Consider the following 14,998-nt stretch of genomic DNA (forward strand, 5'->3'; position numbering starts at 1 on the left):
TGACACCCGAATAATTTCCTTAATATATAAGCTTGCTAATTTATCCAATTAATACTTCTTATTAAAAGGGAGGAAGTGAGCTGATTTAGTAAGTTTGTCTACTACTACCTAAATTCTGTCATATCCTTTCGCAGTCTTGGGTAATCCTGTTACAAAATCCATAATGACTTGCTCCCACTTCCATTCAGGAATCGAAATCCTAAGCAATTTCCCCATAGGTACTCGATGTTCTATCTTCACTTGTTGGAATATCAAACATTTAGAAACAAACTCTACTATATCTCTCTTCAAACCACGGCACCAATAGTTTTGACGTAAATCTCGATACATCTTAGTAGTCCCGGGATGGATATTAAATTTTGATCTATGTGCCTCCTCCAATAATTAAATCTTTACTAGATGGCTTTCGGAAACACAAAGTCGATTGTAGAATGTAATAGAACCATCTTCGGCTTGGAGGAATTTGGGTCTAAATCCTTGAGCTATCTCCTTAATTATCATCTAAATATATGTATCTTCCTTCTGACATTATTTAACCTTTTCCACCAAATATGAATGTGTCATCAGACACGCAAGAAAACCTTTATTTATCTCCGATAAAAGTTTAAGTTTTAAGTCTGCTAACTCCATCATCATAGAATTTCTTTAAATATTCATATAGGCTATAAGACTATAGGTATTTTTGCTTAAGGCATCAGCAACTACATTAGCCTTCCCAGTATGATAGTTGATATTAAAATCATAATTCTTTAGAAAGTACAACCATCTTCTTTGTCTCATATTTAAATCTTTCTGTACGAAAATATATTTGAGACTCTTATGATCTGTGAAGATTTTAAAAGTCTGTCCATAGAGATAATGCCTCCAAATTTTCAGTACAAAAATGATAGCTCATAGCTCTAAGTCATAAGTAGGATAGAGTAGGATAGTTCTTCTTGTGAGACTTTAATTGCCTAGATGCATAAGCAAGGAATCACTAAGATAGGAGCATCGGTTAATTTCTTCTTCAATTCCCAAAAACTTTGTTGACATTTATCATCCCATATGAACTTTATATATGTTTTTGTGTGATCAATGGTGCTGCTATTTTTGAAATCTTCTACAAATCTACTATAGTATCCGACCAAACCCAAGAAGATTTTTATTATTTTAAACATTATTATATCATTTTTATGTATGATTTATAAATTATGTCATATTTTAATGTGATATAGAACATTACATTTGATTTATACATCATAACATTATATGTATGTTGTACGTATTAACATCCATTACATAATAATTGTTATTCACTATGTTCACAATATACCATATAGCTTGTGTTTAAGATCAGATCTTAGAAGTTCAGAACTTTTAAGTTGTTCTCCATTGTTTAAGTTTTTTTAATGACATCTTTTATGAATCTGCTAACCAAATTATTCACTTCTGTTTGTGCTTCAGTTTTCTTTCAAAAAAAGAATAAGAGATTTGCCATAAAGACTTCACAAAGAAAGTGTTTTATAATCTCTCTCTCTACAAAAGAATTGAGCACTCTATAAAGTTAAATGGACTAACAAAATTTTGCTGCTCAAGAGATCAAATAACCAGGAAAACACAAAACAGAGAGAAGACCAGTACTGGGTGGAGTGCACCATCAAATAAAGTAGTATCCACCTCATCCCTACTTAGAGAGAAACATAGATTCAAGTCATCCCAATTGCCTCCAACAATCTTCTGCTGCTACATGGTGGAGTTTGGTGTCAAAATGAGGTGGCTTGAGTTCAAGAATTGGCAGGGATTTCATGGAGCAAATGACTCAACAATGTGATGTCAGGAGGCACAACCAGACCAAACAATGGTGTTCCTGCTGATGTGTCTCATATGAGGGTGTCATTAGAGAACAACTGCATCAGGTTGTGAAGAGCTTCAGGATAAAATTTCCTAGCAAACAAGTAGCAAAGTCTCTTCATTCCATTCCACAAACAAGGTTTCGCTGTCACCACTTTCTGCAAAATAAATAAATAAATACATGATTGATATAAACAAAAAACAACTCAATACTACTGTTGAGGTTGGTCTTTGATTATAAAACACTGGAAGGACAGTTAAATAGCAGATTTGGTGTACTCAAGTTTGAGTGATTAGTTTCTCTTCCGGATTGTGTTGTATAATTGTTAGCTGAAAACAGATAGCAGCAAAGATTTTGTGACGATAAATACAAGTCAAACATGGAAAGAAAATGAAATTCTTGTAGTATTAGTTATGATTCGGCATGAATTAACCAGATTGTTACAGTCGATGGCATTAAACAATTATTTAATAGCTTCAACAGTAACATTATTCGGAATACTGCATAGTCGATCACTTTGAACAATTATCCGATATTCCAACATAGTATACATGCTTGCCACGATTTGTAACCCATTGTTGTTATTATTTTTAAGCATGACTTAACCTTTTAGTATGCAGAATTTGCATAATGGGTAAGAGATAGTAAAGGACCAAATAATACTATGTAAACAAAAATGAAAATAGATGCTTTTGGTGCTTTGGAGTTCAATCCTCCAACTAGTGAACATGCTGAGAAAATATTTGACTTGTTTCAACAGACATGATTATTTTCTTACAAGTCATACCGGCTTCTAATTGAGTAGTTCTGTTTCATCCATCCGCATATTTTTTTATTAGCTTCTCTGAAGGCTTAGATAGTAGGTCATCAATCCCTCCATATTTGTTCTGTGCCTCACGCACGTATCATGCTACTCTATATGATTGCATAGTGTTTTAAAGGTTTTGGTTGACATAGCCATGTAGAACAAGCATTTTCTTGCAAAGTCCTACCACTTACCACTATCTACGACAAAAATACAAGAATTTTAGATGGATATCTGCAACATGTTCCAATTTCCTATTATAAGCTTCGTTCAACCTAAGCACATGAATATACTGAAGTAACTCGGAGGAAAAGAAAAACTATAGAACATGGCGGTCAGCTTGCAAAGATTAAGTTACTTTTGCCTAATCTGATGTTCTTTCGGTGATTGTGACAACTATAGAGAAAGCAAATCAGGAAAAGGTGAACGAGGAAAGAATCAGCATATACGAACACAAGTTCTAAAAGATTTACCTTCTCATCATTGGTGAAATGGTAACTCTCATCAATAGACTGTCAACAAAACCCATATCAGCCAATAAGAATTTAGAGGCATCTGGACATTCTAAAGTATGAATTTTTGAAAGAGAGAATGCTTACTGAAATGTTCTTCAGGAGCTCAAAAGTGACATCTTGTGCTCGATATGCTTTTGGATGCCACTTTCCTTCAGACCAATCAACATGTATTACGGACCAATTGGCAATTCCAATAGGATCCACCATCTGCAGGATGACATTTCCAATTGGCAATTCCAATAGGATCCACCATCTGCAGGATGTCGAAATGTCCTGTCTGGTTATTGATACTATTAAATTCCCAGATAAGCTATTACTCAGGAAAGCCAAAATGCAAAATGATCTAATGTACTTACATTCAATAGAGTTGGAAGATAGTGTTCATCAGCATAGCAGTTGCGACTATCAAAACCTGGTTAAGGTCAAGAAGATAGTGTTCATCAGCATAGCAGTTGCGATAGTGTTCATCAGCATAGCAGTTCCAAGAACCTACATTGTGAAGTAAATTAGATCCACAAACAGTGGAGGTAATAAGAGACTCATTACAGCAAACAAGAAAACCAAAAACTTACCTTGCGGAGTTTCTGGGGATCCCTAACAATAAGTCTGAGAAAGTCTTCAACTGTAAAGAGTCCATATTTATTCAACCTCTTGTGGAATGAACCATCCTTACCAATCTTTTCCAATCTCCAGACTTCATCTTTCAATTCAGGTGGATAGTGTTTCTTGTCCACTATAAACATCAAAAAGAAAACTTAAGTAAATGGAGAAAAAGAAACCAAAGATAGTGCAAAGCTAACCTACATTCCCCTCTGTGGTCCTTTCAGTGAAAGCTTCTGTTTTCGCTTCACGGACTCGAATACCATCACAAAAACCTGAAGCAATCTTCAGTCCAAGCCTAAATTTCCTACTCCGTATCCAACTAGAATTGTCTGGAAATGTGAGCTCTCCAAGGGTTCCTATACCTTCTTTCCATGAGACGTATAAGTCTCCAATCAAAAGAGGCCTTTTTCCTTCGCGTTCTTTCACTACATGACTGTCAAACTCTTCTTCTGTCCAATCATCATTGTCTTCATTGCTAAAATCACCCTCAAGGACTACAACTTCTAGTTTTGCATATGAATTGGAGAACAAGAAGATTGAAGCAAAACAACAAACAATAATGCTAGTCTTTATTCATAAAGCACCTAATCCAGGAATCGAAACAAGCATAAATAGTCAAAGATGCATATTAGGCATAGGATAACTCATATGTCCAAGTGGAAGAGCTGAGTTGCAGGACCAATTCTGAAATTTGATGATTCCAAGAATACCCTTAAAACTATTAAATCTGGAAAATTACCAAATCTACCCCTCAGAGAAATGATGCTGCGACAATGAACTTCTCATAGGCTAGAAGATGAATTGGTGAACTTCTTATAGGCTAGATGATGAATCAGTTCTTTACTATCGGAAGATAAAAATGAAGCTAATATTTCTTCAAACAATAAGCAACAAACTGAAGGAAATAATCTTTCTTAGATGTGCACATCAATTACTGGGAAACATCACAACTAACAAGCAAAGACTAACAAGATGGACTGAAATTGAATGGCTTGAATATGATAAAGCAAGTCTTAAAGTTAGGTTTGTGCAGAGTTCTATTAATTCTTGTTTGAGTTAATTAGATTAATTGGCCTATTCTCAATTTACAAGGCAATATTATCACAACTTTAGAACATCTTCACAAAGCTAGATATCATTAGACATGAGCTTATTTAGTTGTATTCCACTTATGAAATTTTTGTAATTGATTGGGTACTTTCTGATTATGATCTTTATCCGATTTGGTCAACTACCTTTATTACCTACTTTTATCCCTAAGGACTCCTATCTTTTATAGGAACAGTATGTGGTTAGACTTAAAACAGAAAGATGTGCAGCAAAGATCATTCTTACAGAATGCATTTTCATCAAACAAATTTGGTAACCCAGTCATAACTTACTCTTTGTTCTCCTCATGTTTCACTTCTTTCGTCATACTCCATTATTTCTGCTGTAACAGAAAAGTTTGTTCCTGTTTTCTTATAACTTATTACCTTGCAGACTTTTGCTTCATATTGCTGTTTGTGATGTAATGCACTCTTCATTTACTATAGTCTCCCCAAAGCAATCTGATACTGACAGTGGCACACAAAACAAAATCTAAAAGTCCAAGATTAAAAAGACAGCTTACTTGGTCACAAAGGGATGAAGAAACAGTGCCGCTTGTATAATCATAAAGATTGTATGAAAATCATAATCATAGTGTGTTTGCATGACTTTTTGCAGCTTTTTTTGCTAAACCAAGCAAATGTTAATAATTTTGTTTTCCTTTTAATATAAGATACATAAAATTCTCGGTAGGAAAATAACATCATGCCTATATATGTCTATAGTAGCTTCTGAAAAATAGACTACAATCTGTTAAGCAGAATGACCATAAATTAAAATTCTAGCAATCAGACTCTAGGACAACAATTTAAAAATCATAATATACAGCTGTTATCTGTCTCAACCATCCTTCATTTCATTAAATTTAAACACTTGTTGTGCAGCCTGTAACAAGTTCACAAGAAACTTGACATGCTTTCAGATATTTTACCGGAAAGATTGTATCAGAAAGCATGGCAACATAACTATTTGGTTATAACATCTTAGTCACTTATAATTCCATGCAGAGGAAAAAAAATCCAAAATAAGTTCATTCTCAAAGAATCCATCTGATTCATGATGTATGATGTCATAATATGTCTTACCTTCCACCAATTTTTGGAGGACTTAGCTTTGCTAAGGCTCGTTCAACTTCTTCACTGACCTAATGAAGCACCATACAGCATCAGATTGTCAAGAAGAAACATCAGATATTACTAATAAATAGGGTCCATTCAGAATATAGAACTTCGAGACCAAAAAATTGAAAGTTCATAGAAGGTGAGTTATCAATGTCATAGAAAAAGATCGAGAATAATTTTTAGGGGCCATGTTTCAACATCCAACAGAATGAGAAAACAACACAATTATGGAATAAAGAAATGAAGTTTTACAAATCACAACATATATCCAAAGCAATCAGACAAAAAGAAAGAGATACTTTACACTAACTTAAGAATAAAAGGATTCAAACAATCTTAAGCATTAATTATCTGACCAAACTATAGATAGATTTACAAATTAGCCGAATGCAATTTTTAGAGACTGAAAACCACTCATAGAGAAGACTTAGCATCCCAATGAATAGGAAAGGACTCAGGTTGTCTGGTTGTCAGTCACCAACAAGAGGCAATCGCTTTTGCAGATCTCTTTCTCTCTATAGAATCTCAAGATGAGAGAAATATCTGCTACATGAGCAATTTAACTATAGTATATTACACATGTAATTTAGAGGTGTCACTCAAATTCTTCCAAACAAACATCATTTACATAGAAAGTCAACACGACATGACTTAACTTTAAATACTAATCAAGATTAAAAAAATAGAGCTTATCTTCTTATATTATTTGATTGAATAAGTTCCTTGTGTACACAAACAAACTAGTTAAAAAATGTATTATCTCAAATAATGGTGTCAAAGATGTATTTATACAATAATCAGATGTCGCACTGGAAAATCAAAGTGAGAAATGATAACATGGGCATGTTGTGGATTCTTCAAGTGCAAATTCTTTAATGAAATTAAGTAACTTAAATTGGCAGATCATAGAATGCTGGAAAATGATTTTAAGAAAACTCTGGTGTGGAATAAGTTTTAAGCTCTCTTACAACTCTTCGAAGAATGGGCTCCAATGATGAGCAAATTTTCTGCAGACTGTCCATTTTCAAAGCTTCAACAATCACACTGCAAAGAGTACAAAATACTGAATGGTGACACAAAACAACTAGATAAATTAAGAACTTCTTTCCAAAGATGTTGCTAGATTGGCAAAAATACAAGTGCCAAGCAAGGATTTGAAGAAAGAAGATACTTTTGCTTCAAATAAATCCTAGAGTAGAATACCATCTCGCATGAAATATATAGTTATTACTTATTAGCACTTTAAAAGATTACCAATGAAAGAAAATATTGCGACCATCTTTCCCCTCTCCTGATTCTCAACGTCCTTCACGCTTTTAATTTCTTAACTCTTAAGCATGTGTTTGTATTGAAACCCAAGAATAATTGTTCACATTAACATCATTGTTAAGTAACCCAAGGATTGTTGTCTCGTATGACCACCGGTATCGGTCCCTAGCCAGACCGATATGTACTAGTTGGTATGTGTATCGACATATTGTACGCTAGTATGTACAGAAGACTCAAAGAGGAAAAAGGAGATAAGAAAGGCACAGATGGCAGTGGAGAAAGAGGAGGAAGACGAAGTAGGTAGGAAGAAGAGGAGGTGATGGAGGAAGAGGAAGAAGATAAAAGGATAAGAGAAGGAGAAAGGAGGAAGAGAAAGGAAGAAGATGAGATGGTGGAGGAAGAGGAAGGGAAACAAGAAAGACGTGGAGAAAGTGGTGAAGGAAGCAGTGATTTAAAAAGGCGCTCGGGCGCTCACCTAGGCGCTCGGGCGAGGCGAGGCGAGGCCCGAGAGCCTCACTTCACTTCCAGGCGGCGCGCTTCAAAGAGGTGCTACTTGGGCGCTCGCCCGAGCCAAGCACCCAGCGCCCAGCGCTTGGGTTAAACCAGGCGACCGAACCAGGATTTTAGGTATGGTTCGGTCTTGGTGCTTTAGTTGGTTCAATCAAACCAACTAAAACCGATATCAGTTGTCGCTGCCCAACCCTAACCCTGCTCGTTGCCGCTCCCGCTCCCGCTCCCGCTGCTCGCCGCTGTCGCTGCTCGCCGCTGTCGCCGCTCCTACTGCTCGCCGCTCCTACTCCCACTCCCGCTCCCGCTGCTCACCGCTGCTCGTTGCCGCTGTCGCCGTTGCCGCTTCCTCTTTTCTCAGTCAGCACCCCCTTACACTCCTCTTCCATCTTCTCCTTCTGTATACTGTTAACAGTATACTATATACTGTTAATAATAGAGTAATAATAGTATTTGTATTTATTAGATTAACAATATATTATTTTGATTTTAATACTATTAATTTTTATTTATTTGAAATTATTGTTAGGTTTCAAGATAAATGGCAAGTATACAGAGCAACTCAATAGAGTCTCCAATAGCATCAAAAAAAGATCCTGCATGGAGTTATAATTATCTGAAGGATCCGAAAGATCCTAATGCAGTGACTTGCATATTCTGCGATAAGACTACTGGAGGTGGTATTTTTCGTGCAAAACAACACCTAGTAGGAAATTTCAAGAATACAGTAGCTTGCAAAAAGTGTCCACCTGAGGTAAAAGAAGAGTTGCTGAGTTATATGAATGAAAAGAAGACACAAAAGAATGAATCTTATGAGAATTTACCAGAAGACAATGTTGAACATCTCAGGGACGAAGAAGAAGATTATTTTATGAGTATTAACTCAAGTGGAAAAAAAGTATACGACAAAAGAGAAAAAGAAGTTCTGAGTACTAAAAATGGTAAAAAAGGACCGATGGATCTATATATGTTTCAAGGATCCCAGAAACAACAAGGCCAAGTAGGAGGCTCAAAATTTAGACAAACAAATATAAGTGATGCTTGTGATAAAAAATAAAAGGAAGAACAATTCAGCACATTGCTCGCTTCTTCTATCAGGCTGGTCTTCCCCTTATTACAACTCGTTTAGACAGTTTTAAGGATATGATTGAAGCTATTGGAAAATATAGTGCAGGATTAAAACCTCCAAGTTAATATTATGAGATGCGAGTTCCATTGTTGCAAAAAGAGTTGAATTATACAAATGACTTACTAAAGGGTCATAAAGAATCATGGGCAACACATTGTTGCTCTATTATGTCAGATATTTGGATTGACAGGAGGCGCAAGAGTATAATTAATTTTATGGTTAATTGTTCTTCAGGGACTATGTTTGTAAAGTCAATAGATGCTTCATCTTTTGTAAAATCTTAAGATAAGATATATGATTTACTTGACAACTTCGTGAAAGAAATTAGAGAACAAAATATCGTTCAAATAATAATCGACAATGGAAGCAACTATGTATTAGCTGGTAATATTAATCTTTTAAAATTTTTAATTATTTTATCTTCAATTAAATGTGTTAAACTCTTAAGTCTTATCATTTTTATTATCATTTGTCTCAAGTAAATTGCTTGAAACAAAAAGACCACTTATATTGGACTTCATGTGCAGCACATTGTATTAATTTAATGTTGGAGGATATTAGAAAGATCTTAGACATCAAGAAAACCCTAGAAATGGCAATTTTTGTTGTTGGATTTTTTTATAATCATATTGGGGCTTTGAATATGATGAGAGAATTTATAGGGAATAAAGAATTAGTGAGATATGGTGTCACCCGATTTGCTACTTCATTCTTGACATTACAGAGCGTACATCGTCAAAAACATAATCCGAGAAACATGTTTACCTCTGAGAAATGGGTGACAAACAAATGGGCAAAAGAAGCAAAAGGCAAGAGGGCTACTGATATCATCTTAATGCCATCCTTTTGGAATCATGTAGTTTATACATTAAAGGTAATGAGCCCTTTTGTTCAAGTCATTCGGTTGGTGGATAATGAAAATAAGCCTGTAATGGGATATATTTATGAGGCTATGGATAGAGCAAAGGAGACGATTAAAAGGTTTTTTAATGAAAATGAAGAAAAATATGAGAAATTTTTTACAATAATTGATGAAAGATGGAATTATCAATTTCATCGTCCCTTACATGCAGCAGGATATTATTTGAACCCTGAATTCTTTTATAAAATTAAATCTGTTGGGTTTGATGCATAAGTTTTGGATCGGTTATATCAGTGCGTTGCAAGATTAGTTCCCAGCCTTGAGGTTCAAGATAAGATTATTCATGAATTATCTTTATATAAAAATACCGAAGGTCTTTTTGGAATTCCAATGGTCGTTCGATCCAGGACAACTACGTCTCCAAGTATTAATAATTTGATATAATTAATTTCATATATATTATGTTACTATGTTATTGCTAATAATAACATAAATTTTGTAGCTGAATGGTGGAGTCTATTTGGAAACTTCACTCCGAACTTACAGCAATTTGCTATCAAAGTACTTAGTTTGACATGTAGTGCTTCGGGTTGTGAGCGAAACTAGAGTGTCTTTGAGCATGTAAGGATCACTAAATATTTTTATTTTAATTAATTAATTTATTTAGATAGATATATTAATATATTTTTAAATTATATGACATGACAGATTCACTCGAAGAGAAGAAATCGGTTGGAACATCAACGATTGCACGATCTTTTTTACATAAAGTATAATTAAGCTTTGAAGGCTCATCATGATTTGTAAAATAGAATCGATTCAATCTCATCGTAAGATATTGATGATTCAAATGAGTGGTTGGTAGGAGAAATGGGTGCTAACTTGCAAGATGCCGAAGACGAGCTTGTATTTGAAGATGATAGATTGACATAAGGAGATGTGGCAAGAGCTTCAGGTGCTGGAGAATTACAAACATATATAAGACATATGACAAAGAGAAAAATGAGTGCAAAAGCATAAAGCTCGGCTCCTGCTATTATTGAAGACATAGAGAATTAAACATATTTTGATGAAGAGGAAGAAGTCGAAGGATAAGAGGAAAAAGACGAATTTAATGAAGATTATTTGTATGAAAATGACGATAATATTGATTATGATGAATGACTTTGATGTAAAATTTTATTATTTTGAATGTTAAAACTTTTTGTTAATGTGACATTGTGATTTTGTATCTTAGATTTTCTTAATTTAATAGCATATTTTTATTTAAAATTTTAAATAATTATATTTATTAATTATATTATATATTTTTATATTTTAGCCCTCGCTTCGCTCGGGCGAGCGCCTAGCGCCTCGGGCGTTTTTGGACCTTGGCGCCTAGCGCTTTTTAAATCACTGGAAGGAAGATGAAAGCAAAGAGGAGGAAGCATACCCAGAATTAGTGGCACATGGTGCGCACTATGAGCAGCATATGCGCGACGACAACTGATAGCAGGCAGCTCGTGGGCAAAGAGGGCTCGCATTCTAAACCATTTAATAAATAGTTTTTTTTTTTAATAAGTTAGATCTAAACACCCAAAACAAGGGAGGTCCGCGTATCTATTCAGAGACTGCTAAACATCGCCCATCTCATACCGGTCTAAACAAAACAACATCCCATAAATTAACCCACAAGAAATCTTATAGTCAATTCTGCTAGTTTTTGACATTCTACATCTTTCTTTGATATCAATTGAACTAAAGTCATGCATATCATGAGTACAAACCAAAACTCTTTCTACTGATGGGGTATACACCCAGTCTCATGGAAAATGAGGGCTAATTAGATATAATTTCAGAAATGGTAATTTATCATAAGATCTTACTACTGCTATATGAATATGTAGATTCCAAATATCCAAGAACAGAACCACGTAGCATGCTTGCATTGTTAAACTCCTAACTTTACAGGAATATCAGTTTTAGATTTACCTCATGATGTTTTCATGTAACCAAAAATCCTTTCCCCTTAACAAAATAAAGTTCCACAGGATATTAATGTTAAATGTGCTACTTGTCCTATGCAGAAATTTGGTCAAAATGGTTTAGCGCTATCAAGGCAAACATTTCGATACAATTAAATCAATATTTGAACTACATTATACCAACAAAAACACTATAATCCAACTATTTAGGGTCAATTATGTGAATTATTTCCCATCATTGACGTTTGAGTATAATCATCAAACAATAAGGTAAAAGCTTAATTGGCTCAGAAACATTCAATCATATCTTCGTCATGTGGCAAATCCCAAATATTAAATGTGCAAATATAATAAATTCAAATAATTATAATACAATCCACATAATTGAGGTGAGAGGAAAGAAACATGCAAAAAAAGCAAAAAAGATAAAGATAAAAATGATCTTTAAGCTCCGACTTAGGGGCATTAAAGTCACCTGGAAATAGTCTTTGCTTGAAGTGTGAGCAATTGTACCTAAAGGCAAAATGAATCTAGTGAATTAAGAGAGGCGAAAACTATTGGCATCCCTATAGTTACGAAAGTGAAACATCTAAGTCAATTTACCCATACACCATTAATTTTACCGATATAAACATAAAAATAAAGAGCAAAAATGTACTCTTAATGTTCCAGTTGGTCATGGCAAACAACGTCAGTGGTGGCAAACGGCAACGCCGCGGGTGACTATTGTGGATGAGGAGAACGACGATGAAAGATAAGGGTCGCTATGCATCTACATCGACGTCGACGCAGTTGCCGAGCGGGGAAAGGGTCACCGATGCAGATGTAAGGTGACGCTACTCGGCATATGCATCGATGGCCCTTTTGCTCGGCAACTACGTCGCGCCGACGTAGATGCAAAGTAGCATCACTCAGCATCTGCATCGACGACCCTTGCAGATGCAAAGTGATGTCGCTAGGCAACTACATCAATGTCGACGTAAATGTAAAGCAACGTCACTCGGCAACTGCATCGACGTCGACACAAATACAGAGCGACATCACTCGGCAACTACGTCGGTCGCTCTGCATTTGCATCGACGCCTACGCAGATGCAGAGCGACACCGCTTTGCATCTACATCAACGCTGATGCAATTGCCAAGTGAAGAAAGAGCCACCAATGCAGATGCTGAGCAGCCCTTTAGCCACTCGACAATGCCAACGACGCCGACGCCGATGCCGATGCAGAGGCACTCTTACCTCTCACTGCTACTCTCCTCATCCACAATAGCCACTCGCAACTCCAAACAATGCCACCATCCGCCACCACCGACGTCATCCACCATCGTCAACTAGAATGCTAAAATTACCTTTTTGTCTTTTGTTTTTATATTTCCGTCGATAAAACAAACAACGTTATGGTAAATAGAACTAAATGTTTATTTTCGTAATTATAGGGATGCCAATGAAACTTTTTAAAGCATAAGGACCGAGATGCTAAAGGTAGTTAAATACAAGAGGTATTCTTTAATTAGTTCTTTGATTTCTTAAAGCATATAAACACAACACATTTATATAAAAGGTATATGATTACAACTTGGGCATGAAGATGCACAATATTTCTCAAAAGATTATTTATGTTGAACCATTTTTGTTATCCAATTTGCGATTATCAAGGTCCACAAACAAACATCTAAAAATAATATATTGAGAATCACGATAATCAAAAGCGACAAATGAGACAAACCCTCATGTTATGAGGCAAGCAAATTAATAGCTCACATGTAGTCCCTTAGGCACCCCTTCCTTCTTCTTAAACGTCACCTTCTCCTTGGCCTTCTTGAAGTCTACATGAGTTAGCTGAGCGTAAGATGATGTAGCTACAAATTACTTTGATATGTAACTGAGGGCACTTTGGGAATGCAAGATAAAGCAAATGGGTATTAAACTCTCAATCCAATGCAGGTCAAATTCAACTAGCCAATCCAACCACTAAAGACGTGTAGTCCAACTCAAACTAGTCAAGTGGTGTCTCTTCAAAGAAGACTAGTTAATGTTCCATTTGTTGGGTATGTCCCTACCATATCAGATTTGTCAAACTTAATATGCACCAAGCCAAGGAAAATATTCAAGTATTTGATGATCTTGTTTGAAAAACCTTTGATTAAAACAAACGTTTGAAAACCATCATAATCCATATCAACAATATTAGTTTTGAATTATTCGTATTTTTTCTTATCAACTATATGATCCAACATGTGCCCAAGAGCAAGAATTTTACTTATAAGCCAAACCATATTCTTTTACGTTGAACTGATCTTATTTAGTTTATATTTTACTTTTTAAGTTGAATTTTTCTTTAATTCATTATGTAGGGCCTTGAATGATTCTCTCCCAAATTGTCTCACTTCTCAAGACTATGAAAGAGAATGGGGAAAAGAAAAACAAAAAACAGAGAATCAGAAATTAAGACGAGATCATGACATTTCCAAGAGCCAAGGCATCACCACATCACTTCTTTATACCAGAGATAAGCTGTAATAAGAAATGGGAACAAAATAGATAAGTAGTATCTTTCCTTTCCATTTTTTATTTTCGGAGGAAGAAGAGGATCTCTATTCTAGCAGCATGACAAACTGTTTCAGCGGTCAACCACTGTTAAGACACATTGGTGGAGGTTTAGAGCCTATGACAAACCTTAATTAGCCTGAGTAAGGACCTATATGGATCATATGGTTTAATACCAAATGGTGTTGTTTTTGTATTATCTTTTACTGATAATGTGTGAAAAAGGTTGGAATATTGCCCGATAAACTGGTGAGATACCAATGCAACAAGGTGTCAAGACCAGAAGTCGACCGAGCTTCTAAACCTGGTTGTAGACCTTTAGACTTGAAAACATGAAGCATAGACTTGAGTGTTCAGAGATCACCAAAAATGTCACTTGAACAAATTTCCAATATGCTTTTGTAAGTAAATCTCCCTCAACATGTAAATAACTTTATTACATCCAGCCCAAAGAATGATCGTTTCCGGTTCTTTATTCTACTTCTTATAACAAGTTTTATCCAAAGCAATGATACACTAATAAAGATTGATGCAAAATTTAGCTTCCTAAAATGGTCATGATCCTCTTGGCCCAAGAAAGAGAAGTAATAAGAACTTGAATCATCAAGGAACCCCCATTCGGGTAAATTAGTGGCTTTATAAAATACAAACCAGAAACTATAATTGGGGTCAAAAGAAGTCATCTGGACAATACAGCTTTATAATATGAATCTGAAAAGCAATCTAATGGAGAACGTAGACTAAATACAGCTTAC

At 35.3% G+C, this 14,998-nt stretch overlaps 1 pseudogene; it reads right to left on the reverse strand.

The window, feature by feature from the left end:
- Nucleotides 1-3,507: 3,507 nt before the first annotated feature.
- On the reverse strand, nt 3,508-13,021 carry LOC135665665 (calmodulin-binding protein 60 D-like; annotated as a pseudogene).
- Nucleotides 13,022-14,998: the final 1,977 nt, after the last annotated feature.

The sequence above is a fragment of the Musa acuminata genome, unplaced genomic scaffold, assembly GCF_036884655.1.
Source record: "Musa acuminata AAA Group cultivar baxijiao unplaced genomic scaffold, Cavendish_Baxijiao_AAA HiC_scaffold_1034, whole genome shotgun sequence".
NCBI classification, from domain to species: domain Eukaryota; kingdom Viridiplantae; phylum Streptophyta; class Magnoliopsida; order Zingiberales; family Musaceae; genus Musa; species Musa acuminata.